Genomic DNA, 11,640 nt, shown 5'->3' on the forward strand with positions numbered 1-11,640 from the left:
AGATACATATTATAATAGATGATATTTGAAGACATTAAGTGTTTTCTTTTTTCAAATTTCACTTATTGTCACCATGAACTTGTGAAACTCTTGCTGCTTGTATCAGCAGCATCCTTTACAAACTGACAAAAAAATGGACATTTGGAAGACCACCGACTATATCAATAAAGATTTAGTATAGTTTTGATATGTTTATCTCGGAATGTTCCATCTATTTACAATCATGACTGGGAACCCAGATAGCAAACTATGGGTGAATCAATGTTGAATCTATGTTGAGACCTAACGTAGAAATTATACAGAAAGTGCAAGGTTGATAAAATGTTGAGTCAACATTTGCTTACATGGATTACATGTTTGCAAACATAGATTCAACATTAATTAAACATTGACCTGCCAAACATTTTAATGAAACCAAAATACAACGTAGATTCAATGGTATCTTTTAAACACAAACTTCAATGTTGACAAAATGTTGTTGAATCAACGTTGATCCAACCATCAGTCTTCAACCGTAACCACAAGTCAACCTTCTTAACCCTAATTCAACATTGATTTAACATCTTTTGCTATCTGGGTAAAGTGTGATTTATGGTTGAAAAGCAAACGTTGACTCAACATTTTATCAACCTTGCGCTTTCTGTATAATTTCTACGTTAGGTCTCAACATAGATTCAACATTGATTCACCCATAGTTTGCTATCTGGGAAGACAATGAGGGGCTGAAGGTTGGTGAAAAAGTTCACTTGTTTATTTGTCTTTTGGTTGATAGATTTCATTTTTCAAATTAGAATGTTGACAGGAGCATGTGCCAGTGGATGCAATGAGCTCTTAATCAACTTTGTTCAATCAATTTTGCAGAGCAACACATATTAAAAAGGTGATGAATGTAATTAACTTCAATTGTCATGGTTTTAGAGCTCTGGCTGACTATCATTCTTCATCAGTAAATGAATGTAGTTACCTGACTATGAAATTCAAAAGCAGTCTTGTGTAAGTTGTTGACTGTTCTCATCATCCAACCAAATAAAGTCTGACACAAAATGTTACACTTGTGATATAAATTATTTATTTACATTTGCAGAAAAATGACCCCATCAAGAGAATGTAGTAATAACTATTAGAAATAGAACCCAAGATACAGAAGCTGACCTCTCTGAGGCATTCCTCCAGAGCCTTCAGATTTTTTATCCCACACACACTCATACCTCACCACTTTGTTGTGCTTTGAAGAGATCTATATTTGGTATTATTTGTTATTTAAAAGATGCTATTTCACTGATGTCTGACTGGGGAGTAATACAGACATTATTAATGAAGCTTCGTTTAAGGCAGTAACATTTTTCTAGATGTTCATGTGGCAATCATTGTACATATAAAGTGTGGCATTCATTGTACATAATTTAATTTACATTTCATTTAGGATACTTTTGTATTGTGTGTGATTGGATTTTTACGGATATTTTATGTTAAATTTAGAGATTGTGTGTGTATTATTGTATTATCCAGCTTCAGTGGCTAAGTTTGTAGTTATTTACAGTTATAGAAAAAATATCTGTGAAATGACTGATGTTTTTACAGTGTAAACCTCAACAAAAAGACTCTTACAAACAGCCAGAAACAACAAACTGAATCTCAGAGGTGCACTTTGTTTATTTATTTATTTTTTCACTTTGGATCATGTCCCGTCTGCTAACATAAACACACTTTACACTTTAACCGCTGAGAAGTTTTGTCAGACAGGATATAAAACATGTGATCATGGTGTACTATTTTTATCTCAAACCCTCCTCTAAGTCAGGTATTTCTATTTATAGTATCAAAACACACAGTGTGTCTGTATAATGTGATAACCAGCATTACCATAAAGCATCCTCAGCTTTTCCCACAACGGTTAAATACAGCAAGAGATAAGAAAAGGCGGCTAGATCCCTGAACACTCTGTCACCTCCCGATATACCATTTAAAAAAAAAGATATTGTCTCTTAAAATCATGTTAACAGTTACATGTTAACTGTAGAAAAACAGGCTGCACCGTTGACTAATTTCCATATCAAAAATTTTCTATTTTCTAAATAGTATTTTGTGTTTTCACAACATTGCTGTATTTTGAGCCGTTAAAAATTTTAATATTTTGCAGATATTTATTTTTACAGTTTTGTTAATGTCACAGTATTTCACTATTTTTTCAAGGACCTTATTTTAAGTTATTTTTTGCCTTATTGCCATTATTACGTATAGGACAGTGGAGCGAGAGACGGGAAACGTGGGTAGAAGAGTGAGGGATTGACATGCAGTAAATGGCCATGAGCTGGATACAAACCATGGCCGCTGTGTCAGAGACTACAGCCCTTGTTTATAGTTTACCCACTCAGTCAGCTGAGATATCTGGGTGTCCCTGCTACCAAATTCTTACTGTTGTTTTGCAGATTTGTTCTTCCAGTGTGTACAGTCTCAGTACATATTATCGTATTACCAGTCCCCCCGTGTGTCTGCTGCAGCCTGTGGTTCATTGCTTCTGCAGCTTTGTCCTTTTGCCCCCATTTACGCTTTCCTGCCATTACACTTTACAGCAGCGTTATCTTCCATCGATGCAGCTGCAGGATTATCTCCTTATAAATCATGGCTGCTCCCTTTACGAGTGCTTCTCACATCAGTAAAAGCAAATGCCAACGCACAATTTGAAACAGAAGAACAAGAGAAAGAACAAAGCTGTCTCCATGGACACTATGTGGTCCACCAGCTGGCTTTAATACAAGTTCCATTTTTGAATCGTTGCAATGGTTCAATTCTGTGCAGATTTGTCGTTCCGAATTTAAGTATCACATTTTACTCATTTAGGCAAGCACGTCATGTCACTAATCTTTACGATGACAATAAGGTTACAGGCAGCTATGGTCCTAAACCACAAGAACCTCCAGAAGAACCACTAGAACCTTCGTAGTAACTACTTCAACCTTCTAATCAGCTATAAAAACCTCCTAAAGGACCACCTGAGCCTTCTTAGTGATCACTAGAACCTTCTCATTGACTATAAAAACACTCCTAAACATCTACAACACCCTCCAAACAGACATCTAGAACCTCTACAGTATGCACTGGAACCTTTTAAACTATGACAACCTTCTAAAGGACCGTTAGAAGATTTATAGTGAGCACAAGAACCTCCGAATCAACTACAATGATCTCCTAAAGTACCACTAGAACCTTGTCAGTGAGTACCAAAACCTCTTAAACAAATACGAGAACCCCTGAAACAAACATTAAGTTCTTCTCAGTGAGCAGTTGAACCTTCTAACAATCACAAGAAACTCTTAACACACCGACAGAACCTTTCTAATGACCACCAGAACCTTTTGAATGACAGTGATGCCACTGACTAAAGGACCACAAGAGCCTTCTAAGTGACAACCAAAACCTCCTAAACAACAATAGCATCCTAAAAGACCTTGAGATCCTTTTGAGTAAGCATCATAACCTCCTAAACAACTTCAAAATTCTTCTAAAAGACCACCAGAGCCTTCTTAGTGACCACTAGATTCATCTAATTGACTGTAAGAACCTCCTATAGAACAGCTAGCACCTTCTCATTCAGCATTAGACATTAATAATAACGTCAACAACCTCCTAAAGGGCTGCTAGAACTTTCTTATTGACCACTAGATGCTCCTAATCAACTAACAGAACCTCCTAATGGACATTTTGAACATCTTCACTGAGCACCAGAACCTCCTCAAAACACCAAAAGAACCCTCTAAAGACCAGGAGACCACCTGAACTTTAATATTTAAGGATGATATTTGAGAACAGATCAAATCTACGTCTCACTGCCTGAGCTGAAGTTTTAGTCTGTACAACAAAGAGTAAAACCACACTAAACAGACATAAAATAGCTGTAGAAAGACGCAAAACAACTACAAAAACACACAAATCTATAAAGAGACAAAAAAAAATCACCACAAAGAGACAACACAAAAGCAACTACAGAAACACAAAACCTCGATGAGAAAATACAAATCAACAAGGAGATGCATAATCACTGCAAAGATTGGCAAAATCACAACAAATCTATGCAAAACAACTACAAAGAGATGCAACACCACAGGAAACAAACTTAAAACAGCTGCAGAGAGACACAAATCAACTAAAAAAACACACAAATCTGTAAGGAGACATAAAGACACACACGAATACAAAAACTCAGTCGCAAAACAATTGCAAAGAGACAAAAAACAACCAAAAACGCACACAAAGCAACCACAAAGGTCACAAAACCACTACAAAAAGAAACCAATGAAAGACACAAATATAAGGAGTTAAGATTCACTAATTTCTAAAAATGACTTGAAACAAAAGCACGATTCACATTTAGGAACACGGTTTTGAAACAAGTTTCTTCCAGTCAAACATAATTTCACACATTGTCACTGTGTTTTTTAAAGCTGTGAGTCCAATAAAACATGCCTTAAACTGGAGCCAAACATCACATCACGTTGAAACGAACATGAAGATTTAAAGAGGATGAAGGGTTGGGAGGACGCCGTGCTGTTGGGACGTGTTGTCGTGTCACTCACAGAAAAGAAGCGACAATGTTCCAGTCGACGCTCAACATCAATAATGGATTTCGTTCCAGACGGCTGCAGCTTTAACCCGCTGAAAACACTGTTTACAGGCTGCTGCTGCTGTTAGACCGGTTCCCCTGCTTTACCTGGGAACTATGAGGGCTCTACATGGAGACTGATTTAATAAACAGACAAATATTACAACTGACTTTAGGTGTTTAAAATGTCACGCAGGATCGACTTCCGTCTGCTGAATCTGACAGAAATAAAAATAAAGAGAAAATGAGTGAATGTTGTTGGGAATGTCTTAAAGTTCCATAACTTTATAGGCTATTTATTAGGCAAGGCAAGTTTATTTGTATAGCACCCTTCATGTTCAAGAGAATTCAAAGTGCTTCACATCAAACATTAGGAGCATTACAGTGAGGTGCAGATAGTTAAACGACATCTTGCAGATTTCATGTTAGACGCATGATGATGAAACTAAAGTTATTAGATTATACTTTATAAATGTTAACTATTTTTTTCAGTGTTTGATATTGTCTTGTTCTATTTATTTTTTAAATTAAGTTTCAATAGCTTCTCATTTGTATTTCTCACTTCTTGACGTTTTTCCGTAGCGTGAATTTCCCGCTCAAGATCAATAAAATGTTCTTTTATCGAATGTTAAGACGCTAATACCAGTTACATCAGTTTAGTTTTAAATGTTTTACTGTTAATACATTGAACTGTGAATTTACATTCTATTCACAGCTCTCCAAGCCTTGTTAAAATCACCTTAATTATATTAGCAGTAGTATTTCAGTCAGGCTTCAGACCACATCACAGCACTAAGACAGCACAGTCAAAGTGTTCAGTGACATTAGGTTGAATACTGATTCTGGTCAAGTATCAGTCCTGGTTCTGCTGGATCTGAGTGCTGTGTTTGATACTGTAGATCACAACATGCTGTTGCACAGGCTGGAGACCTGGGTGGGACTTTCTGGAACGCTCCTAAACTGGTTCCGGTCCTATTTAGAAGGCTGGAGTTATTTTGTCAGCTATGAATCTGAGTGAGTGGCCATGACCTGTGGGGTCCCCCAGGGGTCAGTTCTTGGACCTATTCTGTTCAATTTGTATTTGCTCCCTTTGGGTCAAATAATACAGACATTTAACATTAATTATCACAGCTATGCAGATGATACACAACTTTGTGCATCTCTGTCACCAGCTGACTGCATGAATTAAGGTAGAAATAATGTCTCCAAAGCATATAGTGAAACAGTGGTCAAACTGAATTAGATTTCATTTATATTTTTCACATTTTTAGACTTGGCTTCACTCAGGGCTGAACCGACATTAATAGTACATTAAAAAAAATGCAATTTAGACTTGAATTTATTCTCTCACTGTGTGACAACACAGGCATTAGTTGTACCAGATTTTATTCCAAATATTCCCAATTTTAGATTTGATTTTGTTTAGTCCGTTTGTCTGAAAAGCTTCTAAATGACCAGACTTCTTTCTCAGTACTCCCAATTTTAGACGTACCTGCCTGGACATCTACTGCACCAGACTTCATTCATATTTTTCACAATTTTAGATTTGTGTGTATTCGGTTCCTTCGTGGCTGCTTGTCTTTGGTTCTGCTACAGTCTGGTAATTAATGTAACTTTTAATGACAAAACATCACATTTAGTAAAACATTTTAATTGTTAATGTGCAGTATTTCACAATAACATCTACTCAGTTTAGGGGTTTTATTGTTGTCTTTGGCTGATCAACTCGGACTCACACATCTGTACACAGCTGCTGCTGCCATGGCAACACAAAAGTAACCCTGTCTTGTTGCCATGGCACTTTGTATGCACATCTCTGGGTACACAAGGAAACCATGGATGGATGGATGAAATACATAGGAATTTTTAAGGAGTTTAATGTCTTGTATTTTCTAATGTGACGATAGATTATAGAATATCTGTCTTTCAGAGGTAAATTAATAGTAAATTGTGAAAAAATGCAAAATTACGGGTATTTAACGTTTTGATTATAGTTGCAATAAGATAATTTGAAAACATATCAAATCTATGTGTTTTTACATGTAACATATAAATCCTAATTACTAAACATTTATGGTTATAATTACAATAAAAAACAATTTTTGATCATACAAGTGTAATATAATTTTTACATGTATTTTTTTATGTTAAAGAACTTTTTCCATTTATGAAATTAATAGATTTCTCAAAATCACAGTTATTAAACACTTATGTGTACAATAATAAAGTTTTCAATCATCAAGTGTAATATGAGTTTTAATGTAACTTTATATAAAAATCTTATATATTAGACAAACTTTGTACATCTTTAAAATGCGTGGATTTAAATTTGAAAAAATCTGTCTTAAACATTTAAAATTACAATATTAAAATGGTAATTTTAGATCATATGAAGTGTTATATGAAATTGTACAAGTAATGTTACATTTTTTCAAAATTCATATATTTGTCAGATCTTAAATAGAAAACAAAAAAAACCTTTTATCTACTTAAAGGAAATGTAAAAAGGTAAAATCTCATTTCTGATTATAGTTACAGTGAAACATTCCATCCATCCATCCTCTATACACCACTTTATCCTCATTAGGGTCGCGGGGGTGCTGGAGCCTATCCCAGCCGACTCGGGCGAAGGCAGGGGACACCCTGGACAGATCGCCAGTCTGTCTCAGGGCTACATATACAGACAAACAATCACACTCACATTCACACCTACGGGCAATTTAGAGTAATCAATTAACCTCAGCATATTTTTGGACTGTGGGAGGAAGCCGGAGTACCCAGAGAAAACCCACACATGCTCAGGGAGAACATGCAAACTCCATACAGAAAGATCCCAGGCCCACCCCGGGATTCGAACCAGGGATCTTCTTGCTGCAAGGCGAAAGTGCTAACCACTACTTCACTGAGCAGCCCCAGTGAAACATTATTAATTTTAAATCATATGAAGTATAATATGAGTTTTTACATATAACTTCACTTAACAAATGTGTTTATTTTATTATTTTTAATGTTAAAAACTTTTCCCACTTGCAAAATTAATGGATTTGCTTACCAAAAGAAATGCCAAATGTGAAATAGTTTTATATCATATCAAGTTTAATATGAGTTTTTACATGTACATGTTATATGTCAGACATGTAAATTCACATTCTATTGTTGTGATTTTGTTGGTATTTTTGCAATATTTTTTTAATAGTGTGTTTTCCTCATTAAAAGAGGCTGATAAAACGTTCGTGCTGATATCAGCAGCTCATCTTTCCATCCATCTTGAATCTGCAGAATGACTGAGCTCTTCCCTCTGAGCATCGCTGCCATGTCAGCCGGATGTGGAGGAGCTGCTCTTCATCTCATCAATTATTCATCAGAGAAGGATGTAAATATTCAAAAGCTGGGGGTTATCGCTCTGTGGGCAGGAACAACGTTGTGTTTTTAACTGGAGAAGAGGCTGAGCTCGCCATGCTTTAAAACCTGCAGGGACTTCATTACCCACGAGCCCCGTGGGCTGAGGTCTGAGCGCTAAGGTCCCTGTCTTTGTGTTGTTTTCTGCAAGAAGCTAATCTGTACAAACAGGAGAACAACACTGTCCTTTATTTATTTATTGGTGAAGATGTTCAGCAGAGCTCACCATCAGCCGACAAACAGCAGTTTAAAAGATTTATAGCTCCTCGAATCATCGTTAATCATCATCATCAGTGTCGACAAAACATTCAGTGCTTCATTTAGTAGCAAAAAACTCCTTTTTGATTCATTTTTCTACTTTAATGGATTTACCTTTAAAAATAAATGTAAAGCTTTTAAACACTGACTTTCATTTGAGTTTTTACATGTAGCTTTACATAAAATTGTTGTATAATTGACAGGTTTTAAATGCTAATAAATTTTCTTCCACTTTTAAATTTGATGGATTTACCTTTTTAAAAAATTAAAATTGCAGTTAGTAAACAAATACATAATTTTACAGTTACAAAAATAAACAGTTTTATGTGATATCAAATATAACAAGTTTTATCTGAAACTTCACATAAAAAAAGTTCACTGTTCTTTAATGCTAAAATTAATGCCTTTACTTCTGAGAAATGTAAAACTACCATAATTAATCACTTATGATTTTAAGGGCAATAATACACTGCTATTTTGTGTCTCTTTATGTTAGATCCTTGTCTTTTTGTGAGAATTTTATGCCTCTCTGGTGTAATTTTTCAAATCTGTCTGTACCTTTTCTGTGGTCTTTTTGTATCTTCTTGTGATGGTTTTGTATCTCTTTGCGGTTGTGTTTTGCTTTTTTGTAGTAGTTTTTTGTCTCTGTGGGAATTTTGTGTCTCTTCCTTGTGTACATTTTGTATGTATTTGTGGTTATTTTCTGTCCTGTTGTCGCTGTTGTCTTTGCAGTGGTTTTGTGTCTCTTTGTGGTTATTTCGTGTCTTTTTTGGTGATTTTGTGTATGTTTGTGGTTGTTTTTGTCTGGCTGTTATTTGTCTCTTTTTGATCACTCCGTGTCCTTTTCTTTCTTTTTATGGTCATTTTACATCTCCCTGGGATAATTTTGTTTCTGTTTGTGAGTCTTTGTGGTCATTTTGTGTGGTCTACTACCACGCTGCACATAAACCCATAAAGGTCTTTTATGGTCCGTTTGACATTAACCGGATGAACACGTCACAAACGCCTGAACAACAGAAATCAGCTGACATGAACATGATGTCAGAAGACTGACAACCAATAAAATCAATCAAACACTGGTCAAAAATAACATGTAAGTGATGCTGAGCCGCAAGAAAACATCCAAACATCTGAAGGAGTCCATCTGCAGCAACACAAACACATTCACTGCTTTCAAAAGTTCCTCATGACAGCAGGAATCATAAACACCATGAACACAAATCACACAACCAACACATAAACACACAACAGCTGCTAAATGTCAGGTCCTAAAAACTCCAATCATGCAGCGTTTAACCTGCTGACCTCCTGTAATCCATCACACACACACTCAGGATCACACTGAGATCATCTGGAAGTGAAGTCCAGAGCTTTGAGAACCTCAAGACAAACAGTCATACAACACACAATCTGTAAACACACAAAGAAAGATCATCCAGAGAAGCCTTTCACCTCCAGCAGGAGAATCTGTAAACAAACGTCATTCTTCTCCTGGACTCCTACATCCAGCAGGAGGCAAAATACTACATGGAAATGGATCCAACGCCACAAACTGATGAGACACCTGCAACAACACGACAAAACCTGCTGCAGAGCCAGATAACACAACCACATACTGCAGTAAAAGCTTTTTTGTGGATTTCTGTCAGCCTTTGTTCACTGCTCACCTGATTAACTTCAGTTATAATCCAACAAAACCTGTCTGTTTGTTACTGGAAGCATTACATTACACTTTAAGCACAAACCAGGTGTGTATTTATGGATTATGTCGACACCATCCTCTGAGTGAAGCAGACTGCTGCTGATAAATTTTCACACACAGTCCCAGAGGTCAAACATGCACAAAATTATCGTAAAAAGATGCAAATAACAGCATAAAAATACATGATGAAAAAGAAGCACAAAATAACCATGAAGCAAGACAAAATAACAACAAAGAGACACAAAAAGACCAGGGAAGGAACAAAATTACAATAAAGACAGAAAAGAAGCACAAAAGACCCACAAAAAGACATAAATGACTATAAAAAGGAACAAAATAACCACAAAGAAATGCAAAATTTGTGCAAAAATGACCACAGAGAAGTGCAAAACAGCTACAAAATGACACAAAACCAAAATAAAAAGATGCAATATGACTACAAAAATACACAAAAGGACCACAGAGATAGAGACTGACCACAAAGGGATGCAAAATGACCACGAGAAACAAAATGAACACAAAGACAAGCACAATCACAACAGAAAGACACAGAATGACTACAAAGAGACACAAAAAGACCACGAAGACACACAAAAAAAAAAAACGGAGAAGATGATCAGACAGAGAATGACAACAAAGACACGTAAAATGATAAGAAAAAGAGGCACCAAATAATCACAAAGGGACACAAAGCACCACAAAGAGAGACAAAGTGATAAGAAAAAGACACAAAACGACCACAAAGAGACACAAAATGATCACGAACACACAATATGGCCAAAAAGAGACTCCAAATGACCACAGAGAGACACAAACCACCACAGAAAGATGCGAAGTGACAAGAAAAAGATAAAATGACAAGAAAAAGATGCAAAACGACCACAAAGAGACACAAAATGACAATAAAGATTCAAATATTTTTCTAAGGAGCTGGTGGAGACCAAACAGAGACACACAAAAAAGTTTTGTCTGCAATTTATTACTTCTTTTTTTATTGTTATTATTTTGTTATTTTGCTATATTGAATTTTGATTTATGTTCTTTTGATCTATCTTTTATTACTTCCCATTTTATTATTGTGTTGTCTTGATTTTATCATTTGGACTTCCTGTCTTATTGACTCCTTTCATTATAGCAGGATGTTGGTCGACTGTATTGTTTTTGTTTGCATTTCGCTTCTTCCGTCTGTAAAGCACTTTGCATTACATTTGATTTTTATGAAGATTGCTGTTTAAATTAAGCCTGATCAATAAACTGCGGGTGTTTTCTAGGCTGTAAGTGACTGAGGTTCAGATCTAAACCTGCAGCTCATTTCATTTCGTAAATTTCAGTCTTCTCAGCTAAACAAGAACAATAATAGCAACGATAACAGAAATTCAGATTGCCAGCTTGTCAGTGAGTGTTCAGTTGAAGTCATACTAACAGACTTATGTGGTTGTAGCTCCACCTTGTGGCTAAAGAGACAAAACAATTAATAACATCATCAAGAATCCACAGGATGGACCTTAGCGGTTCATAAATCCAGTAAGGAATGCAAAACTGCCACAAACAGCTGTAAAACCACCCCAGAGACCACAAAAAAGACACAAAAGACAACAAAGGCACACAAAATAACTTCAAAGGGACACAAAGTGCTCACAAAGACACTAAAATGCCTACAAAGAGACTCAAAATGACCACA

At 35.9% G+C, this 11,640-nt stretch overlaps 1 protein-coding gene across 2 annotated transcripts in view; it reads right to left on the reverse strand.

The window, feature by feature from the left end:
• LOC110963916 (uncharacterized protein C14orf93) overlaps nt 1-11,640 on the reverse strand; it is a 161,174-nt gene that overhangs the window by 119,769 nt on the left and 29,765 nt on the right. The window lies entirely within an intron of this gene.

Source organism: Acanthochromis polyacanthus, chromosome 12 (genome assembly GCF_021347895.1).
Source record: "Acanthochromis polyacanthus isolate Apoly-LR-REF ecotype Palm Island chromosome 12, KAUST_Apoly_ChrSc, whole genome shotgun sequence".
Classification (NCBI taxonomy): domain Eukaryota; kingdom Metazoa; phylum Chordata; class Actinopteri; family Pomacentridae; genus Acanthochromis; species Acanthochromis polyacanthus.